The 9,000-nt window shown below is 50.1% G+C and overlaps 1 long non-coding RNA gene across 1 annotated transcript; it reads right to left on the reverse strand.

Annotated features, from left to right (window-relative positions):
- Positions 1–1,072: 1,072 nt before the first annotated feature.
- On the reverse strand, positions 1,073–1,986 carry LOC308328065. The gene is made up of 3 exons (XR_013965250.1): positions 1,625–1,986; positions 1,246–1,441; positions 1,073–1,160 (listed from the first exon to the last, which is right to left on the reverse strand). It is a non-coding gene; the product is annotated as an uncharacterized lncRNA (long non-coding RNA).
- Positions 1,987–9,000: the final 7,014 nt, after the last annotated feature.

Genomic DNA, 9,000 nt, shown 5'->3' on the forward strand with positions numbered 1-9,000 from the left:
TCACCACCCCGTATCCGAGTACTTCTACTCTAAAGTACTCTTCTGTGCCTTGTGGATAGAGAAAGATACGCACCCCCTTACCTACCTCCGGGGGAGCCGCCTGGCCTCCTCTGGATCCTGGAAAAGAAGAAGAGAAAGAGTTATACAAAGGTCTAGTTGGTAGACTGCCTAGACCGGGTGTCTCAGGCCCCAACTTTGTACTTACCTTGTGCTCTGACCGTATGCTAACATCCCCTCTCATCCTCTGCAGTGACGACTCCCGCCTCGGAACCGGGACCTCATGCAAAGAATATTACTGTCTGAGTTCTGTTTGTGAAAACTGACTTTGTTTGAACCTGTTGGAGAAATAAAGCAAGGGGCGCCATCGTGTGTCTAACCCCTGAAACTGCACTCTGAGTTGTATTTCCCACCCGACCTCCCACAATATATACACACACCAAGCACTGATTATTGATAAACAAATCAGATCAAAAAATTACTAACCATCACTACTGCCATAATGGTTCACTGGTGGCCGCACCATGGGGTTTGGTGATTCAGACACTAAAACACATAAGTTAAGGCAGTTTGTAAAAACAGAGTGTATACATTTCAAACACTGCAATAATGAGTGATAAGCACATATTGTCACAAAAATATACTACCCACCACTAGGACTCAACGATGCAACACCTGCAGTCTTCAGTGCATGGACTGGTAGAGTTCCTAAAGACAAATACAATTTGTAATTCAATTAAAAAATGTTTTAGTTACCATTTCAATTTGCATATCGATAAAGTAATTAATTACTGCTCTTCTCTCTGAGTTCCTGCGCTCGACTGGAGGATGTGTGGGTTCGGTGTGTGACGTTCTCCTTACTGCCCCGGTGGGTCTTTCTGGGTGGTGCGTCATCATCCGAGTCAGAGCCATAGCGTGTGTTTGGTCTAGAAATGATGCTAATTTTAGGAATGCCATGCCATTGTTGACCCAGCTTAATTAACCCATTTAGAATATATTCCAAATGTCCACCACAAAGTATAACATAATGCTTAAAACAGCAAAAGGGGTTCCCACCCTGAATGGGTTAACCTACTTTCGTTTCCTTCTGCCGTCCATGTCCGACTCCATCTCCGAGCCTGCTTCTGCCCGCTGAAGGCACTGTCGTGCTTCTACCTCCGTGTCTACAAGTTTAGACGAGGCATAATTAAGTAGGGTTGAACTACAAATCTTCAATGAATATATTAAATTCAAAAGAAAAACACTGACCTCGTGTCTTTAACAGTTTAATAGAAAACAGAGGCCAGGAGTCAGCCGCTTCCTCCTGTGCAGTCACTGCTCTGTTAATTTGGGTCTGTGATGTGTACGTTGGCCAATAACACTGCCCTGTCTCCGTGCACCAGGACCGTGGTACAACGGCCACCTTATTTTCCTCCACAAACATGACCACAGCAAACGGCATGGTCTGAAGTGAAAAATGGAATACAGTTGGTTAACTAAATTAAAATGTTTTAATCACAACAGGGCTACAACAAAAAAAATGCAATGTTTTTAAACGCAACAGAAAAAAAGTAACAGTTTGTTAAAAATAACTTCAAAATATTGACCAAAAAAAAGTGACAAAAAAAAGTCATCAAAAATTACTTACAAGTGCAACAATGGAAATCCCACAAATCCATCCCGATATGGTAGAAGTGTGTATTTTCTCAAAATGTTGGTCACTTGTGTGTAATGCAGCTCATCCCTCACATTTGTAAGATGAAATATTCCCATCTTTGATGACGCCAACGGATCACTTAAGTAATCGCCCTGGTTCCTGAACTTTTTGTAGATGATGAAGGCATTTTTGTTTGCATCAGTGACAACATTCTCCACGAGAACAACTTCATTGGTTTGCAACTGGACACAGTTGTCGCCTTGTGACCGTTTCACAGTGTAATGTCTTGCGTGCCATTCTTGAAATTGTTTTCGTACTCGAAATCCAGCTGGGATGGGTCCAGTATAGTGCTCCCTTTGTAGGGCACAGGGCTTTTTGGTTGAATAACATTACTGTAATTTGCATCAGTTGAGTGAGTCCCAGTTTCAATGTATTGATTTATAAACAGCTATGCAGAATGAGTAGGCCTATACATTTAAACAAAAGTAGAACTCAATACAAAAACTGGACACTTGTTTACAAAGGCCCACCATTTTCAATTCATCAGAACATTTAGAGACTTACAATTATAAAATTCTATATACAAATCAAGAATGATTGAATATAATATGTCAGGTGTATTGTTAGTTTCAGCCTTCTAGTGGAATCTGATATTTCCTCTTGTACTGTACTGTCTTGTGGGTTAATAATTGCATAATTATGTACCATATAATATGACATAAGATTCAGGAATACCCCAAAGATGTATAAGTTTGTAGTATAAGGATATAATAATGTAACCTTAAGAGGCAGCAGGCATTTCTCTGGCAGACGATGGGGGTTGACACACTTTTACGAAGTGAACACTCATGGCATAACTTATATGTGACGTGTAAATGGCTCAATTGAATAACAACAACTTTAATTTGCATCAGTTGAGTCCCAGTTTCAATGTATTGATTTATAAACAGCTATGCAGAATGAGTAGGCCTATACATTTAAACAAAAGTAGAACTCAATACAAAAACTGGACACTATGAAGCATTACACTTGTTTACAATAAAGCCCACCATTTCAGAGACTTACAATTATATAATTATATATAATAGGTAAAAAATAAATCATAATAATAATCCTACAAAATGATTTATTTATACGATGCACACCCTTGTCTGAGAGAGAGAGAGAGAGAGAGAGAGAGATGGGCGGGCGGGGGAGGCAAGCCTTACGTCAGCGTGAGGACTAGGGGCTGTAAATCGCTGTAAATTCACGAGGCATTAAAAAGTAACTGAGCGCGATCGTTTGACGCGAGGACAGCGGGGGGAAGTCTAAGCCAGCCCGGGCGTGCTACGCTGTGAAGGCGACAGCGGGAGGCGGTAGCTAGCGGGGAAATGTTAGCTGGGTGTGTGTGTGTGTGTGTGTTTGCGTGCATGCAGCTGAAGATCAGGCTGCAATCCAATGATATATTGAGTACCAGAGCACCCTACTGCTAAACAGCTCTCTTCCTCTCTAGAACTTATACTTGTATCAACAGTGAGAGTGAGTCTGAAATGTACGTTGTGGGAGGTCGGGTGGGAACATATAACTCAGAGTGCAGTATCAGGGGTTAGACACACGAGGGCGCCCCTTTCTTTATTTCTCCAAAAGGTTCAAACCAAGTCAGTTGCACAAACAGAACTCAAACAGTTATTATTCTTTGCATGAGGTCCCGGTTCCAAGGCGGGAGTCGTCACTGCAGAGGATGAGAGGGGAGGTTAGCATACGGTCAGAGCACACGGTAAGTACAAAGTTGGGGCCTGAGACTCCCGGTCTAGGCAGTCTACCAACTAGACGTTTGTATAACTCTTTCTCTTCTTCTTTTCCAGGTTAACCCCCTGACTGCCGTTGTCGTACCGACACGGCCACCCAGTAGATAGAGAGAAATAAGAATATTTGTGTATCTTCCTGTTGGCCGAGCCTAAGGGGCCCTCCGTACCATACTCGCCCGGTACCATACCAAGTACTTTTACTCTAATTACTCACCACCCCGTATCCGAGTACTTCTACTCTAAAGTACTCTTCTGTGTCTTGTGGATAGAGAAAGATACGCACCCCCTTACCTACCTCCGGGGGAGCCTCCTGGCCTCCTCTGGAACCTGGAAAAGAAGAAGAGAAAGAGTTATACAAACGTCTAGTTGGTAGACTGCCTAGACCGGGAGTCTCAGGCCCCAACTTTGTACTTACCGTGTGCTCTGACCGTATGCTAACCTCCCCTCTCATCCTCTGCAGTGACGACTCCCGCCTCGGAACCCGGCGGCAAGGATCGTTCGCCACCGCTCAGTGGGCCGACCCCAACCTGGCTGGCGCCAGGCGGAACGTCGTGGCCGTCGACGGGAAGCTGAACCCGGGGGTGAGTGAGAAACCTTTCCCACACTTCTTCGTCCAACACGACTTACTGTACCGCGCTTGCAAAGACCCCGCTGGGGAGGTCGTCGAACAATTACTCGTCCCCAAAACGTATGTGTCCCGAGTAATGTATCTCGCCCACTCCCACCAGTTAGGGGCCCACCTGGCCGTACAAAAGACTTACGACCGGGTCGCCGCCCGCTTCTATTGGCCAGGCGTTAAGAAAGCCATTGAGGAGTTTTGCCGCTCCTGTGCCGAGTGTCAGCTAACCGCCCCCCGCGGCGTGCCCCATAGCCCCCTAATTCCAATGCCAATTATCGATGTACCGTTCTCCCGTATCGCCATGGATATTGTCGGACCCCTCCCTAAGTCCGCCCGGGGCCACCGGTACATCCTAGTCATCATGGATTATGCGACGCGCTATCCGGAGGCCATCCCCCTCCGCACCGCCAACGCCCGGGCCATCGCCCACGAGCTGCTGATGTTATTCAGCCATGTCGGCATAGCGGACGAAATCCTGACGGACCAGGGCACGTGCTTCATGTCCAGAGTCCTAGCATCCCTGTATAAATGGCTGAAGGTCAAGCGTATACGGACCTCCGCCTACCACCCTGAGACGGATGGTTTGGTCGAACGGTTCAACCAAACGCTGAAGAAAATGTTAAAACGCGTCACGGAAGAGGACGCCAAAGACTGGGACCGCCTCATCCCGTTTGTACTCTTCGCAATTCGCGAAGTACCCCAAGCGTCAACCGGGTTTTCGCCCTTTGAGCTCCTGTACGGGAGGAAACCGCGTGGCCTCCTCGACCTGGCTAAAGAAGCCTGGGAGAGCCAGCCGTCCCCCCTCCGCAGCGTCATCGAACACGTCGACGCGCTCCAGGAGCGCGCCAAACGCATCTGGCCCATCGTAAGAGAGCACATGGCCGCAGCCCAGACGGCCCAGGCGCGCACCTACAATAAGGGCGCCAAGATCCGAGAGTTCGCCCCCGGCGATAAAGTGCTGGTGTTGGTCCCCACCAGCGAATGTAAGTTCCTGGCCCGATGGAAGGGCCCATATGAAGTCGTAGAGAGGAAAGGAGACGTAAACTACCGGGTGAGTCAGCCAGGCAGAAGACGCGGACACCAGATCTACCACGTGAACATACTGAAACGGTGGCATACGCCGGAGGAAGTGCCCCTACCCGCTTTAGTAACCTTTGTCTCCCCGCAGGCCCCGGCCGTGGCCCTTGGTGAGGGTCTGACGCCCCAGCAGACACAGGACTTGCGGGAGCTACTCGATCGGAACCGCGGCGTGTTCTCAGAGTTACCGGGCCACACCTCCGTGCTAAAGCATGACATCGACACCCCTAACGGCCAGGTAGTGAGACTACGGCCGTACCGGATCCCGGAGGCACGAAGGAAGGCAATCAGAGAAGAGGTCCAGAAGATGCTCGAGCTGGGGGTCATCGAGGAGTCCCACAGTGCCTGGTCGTGATTGTCCCCAAACCCGACGGCACACTCCGCTTCTGCAATGATTTCCGGAAGTTAAATGAGATCTCCGTGTTCGACGCGTATCCCATGGCCCGTGTCGATGAGCTGATTGACCGGCTGGGGCCCGCCCGGTTCATCAGTACCCTCGACCTGACGAAAGGGTACTGGCAGGTTCCCCTCACAGAGAGAGCCAAGCAGAAGACGGCCTTCATCACTCCCGATGGACTCTTCCAGTACCGAGTGATGCCCTTCGGAGTACACGGGGCCCCCGCCACGTTCCAACGGCTGATGGACCGGATACTGCGACCCCACCAGGCCTTCACGGCGGCCTACCTGGACGATGTAATCATCCACAGCGCCACCTGGGGACAGCACCTGGAGCGGGTCGACACAGTCCTAGCCACCCTACGGGCGGCCGGCCTGACCGCCAACGCAAAGAAGTGCCGCATTGGTTGGACCGAGACGGACTACCTCGGCTACACCATCGGCCGAGGGTGCATCCGACCACAGACAAGGAAGGTGGAGAAGATCCAGACCTGGCCACGCCCGGTGACCAAGAAGCAGGTCAAGTCCTTCCTCGGCCTGATCGCCTATTACCAGAAGTTCGTCCAGAACTTCGCCACGATCGCGGCCCCCCTCCACGACTTGACCAAGAAGAACCTTCCCCACCACGTCCAGTGGACGGACGAGGCGGACGAAGCCTTCCGCACGTTGAAGACCGCCCTGTGCAGCGAGCCGGTGCTCGTGGCGCCGGACTTCTCAAGGCCCTTCATCCTCTCCACGGATGCGTCCAACACCGGGGTCGGCGCCGTCCTGTCCCAGCCGTTAGACGGAGATGAGCATCCCGTACTGTACATCAGCAGGAAGCTGCTGAAGCACGAGCGTAACTACTCCACTGTCGAGAAGGAGTGTCTGGCCGTGAAATGGGCCATCCATCACCTCCGGTACTACTTATGGGGCAGACAGTTCACCCTCGTGACCGACCACGCGCCACTCAAGTGGATGGCGGCGAACAAAGACCGCAACGACCGTGTCACCCGCTGGTTCGTCGAGCTCCAGAGCTACAAGTTCGAGATAGAGCACCGGCCCGGGACCAAGATGAAACACGCGGACGCGCTCTCAAGACTGTACGAAGACGAGGGAAGTAGTCAAGCTCCTTGCGGTAGCAAGAAACTTAGGGGGGGAGTGTGTGGAGTCTGTCAGGTCTCGCCACAGTGGGAGGGGCGCGTTCCCCTGACAACCAGACAAACGGCGACACGGCACGCCCACGGCCGTGTCATAGACGCAGTGTTCTACCCCAGAGCAATCTTGAATCAGCTGCGCCTAATTCCGACCGCCGCCCTTGTTAGCAATTAACGGCAGCCGCAACCTGTCAGCCGCACCCTTTATAAACGAACCGCACACCTAGCAGTATCAGATCCCTGCTACACACAGACGCTCGCGCAGCATATGCCGTCCACTCGGCGTTAGATGGTAAGTCCACACTCCTCTCACTTATGGACCCTCACGTATGGACTATGTTTATTGTTTGATCGCTTGTATCACCACTCAATTGCTCTCTTATATTCCCACATCACCAGGCTTGTAGGAGTGGGGCTGGAAGCACACGCAGGAGCGTGTGCCCCCCATAGACAAGTATACACGGAGAGCCGCATGCATACTGGAGACCCACCTGGCTCGTATCGGGGACGAGTGCGGAAGACGGGACCCTCGTATGGAAACGGCAGCTCCACAGCTCCATAAGGTCATAGTAAGACAAACCGTTCACTATCTATCACCCTTGTTATTAAGAAGAGGCACTCATAGTGGCAATGAGCAGCTAAGGATAATAACGAAGATTGTGAATGAAGGAAGTCACCCTGTCGATGCTAAATGAAGACTGTGAATGAAGAGTGTCACCGTGGTGTTGTACACTGAAGATTGTTGAATGAAGATAACCCCGTAGAGACTAATGGAAGCTAGCAGGCTCTAGATAAAGTGTCACGTCCACCCTGTGAAAGAAGACAGGCCCGTTAGACCGTTAGAAACTAGAGCGCTTGCTTTGTGTTAACACAAAGCAAGCGCTCTAGTTTCTAACGGTCTTCTTTCACCGGGCCTGGCGGCTCAAGCCAACTTAAAGTCTCTTCAAAGGGTGAAATAAACATAACACGGGCCTGTCTTCTTTCACAGGGTGGACGTGACACTTTATCTAGAGCCTGCTACCGTGCACGCATGTACCGGTCCATCATCTCCCTTGTGTAAGCGCGGAGTTCCTTTTAGATGAAAGCCTGCCTTCAGCTCCCCCGTTGGAATAGCACAACTGTGTTGTGTGTCGTGTCCTTATTCACTGTCAGTGTCAACCATACATTAACGCAAGTAACGCACAAAACAGTCATTACGTGCCGATCGACGCCGTCAAAATCTCGCCCCGCGATGTCAGACGCCAGACAACTGGGCAGAGCGAAAGCATCCAACTTTACAGAACTGGGAAGCGTTGTCTAAACCGATTGATCCAGCCTACAGAAACACGCTGTTTTTGAGCAGCAAGGAAAAAGATCCATAAATGTCCTAAAAAGAACAAGACTTATTAAGAAGTTCCGGTGGACTCATCCAATGTAAGCAGACGACCGTGATCCGTTGTCTTATCGCCACTCAGCAGTGCAGTGATAATCGGGCAACGTGAACGAACGGGATCTTTTGTCATCCATGAAAACACAAACACAATCCCCGTTATTAAACAGCTCGGAGATGTGTTGTCCTAGTGCATTCCACTGTCCTGCTGTCTCCTGTGTGTGTGTGTGTGTGTGTGTGTGTGTGTGTGTGTGTGTGTGTGTGTGTGTGTGTGTGTGTGTGTGTGTGTGTGTGAAAATCGCGTCATCTCTGCCCAGATTGCGACAGTGACAGCTGACAACAGCGCTCCGCTGGTGCGATGCATCTCTTCCTCTTGGGTCCACAGCTGGCTCCTGAGTCCTGGTGGGGGGGGGGGGGGGGGAACTCCTGCACAAAGCCCCGAGCATGAGCAGTAGCTACACATTTAAAGGGACAGTTCAGTCACGTCTGTCACAGACTCACTCAGTCGTAGACCTACAGCGAGTCTCTCTCTCTCTCTCTGTCTCGCTTGAAGTCGCTTCTAAGCACTGGACAGTTTATGCATGGTCATACAGGGGTCTTGCAGTGTCTTGCTCAGGGACACGTCAAGGCTAACACGGGGGGGGGGGGGGGGCATCGAACCGGGAAACTTTCGGTTCCTAGGTGGGCGCTCTACCTTGGTTTGGGGCTGCTGGCCCCGTCCTACTACAGTAGTCTATCCATTCATTGATCTATGAAAGGCACTTCATTCACCAGAAAATTAAACAAATGAATGAATAAGAGGAATTATGAACATGAACACGGTATTCACTATTCACACTAATCTCTATTTGTGTTATTTTTGCGGCTGGGCTTTTATGGTGTCAAGTGTGTGAAGAGCACTATGGGGTACGTCGTTTATTAAAATGAACAAATTCTATGAATATAGATGCATACGTATAATCCGATTAATTATACCCCCCTGA

Source organism: Protomyctophum bolini, assembly GCF_963924005.1.
Source record: "Protomyctophum bolini genome assembly, chromosome: 14".
Lineage (NCBI taxonomy): Eukaryota > Metazoa > Chordata > Actinopteri > Myctophiformes > Myctophidae > Protomyctophum > Protomyctophum bolini.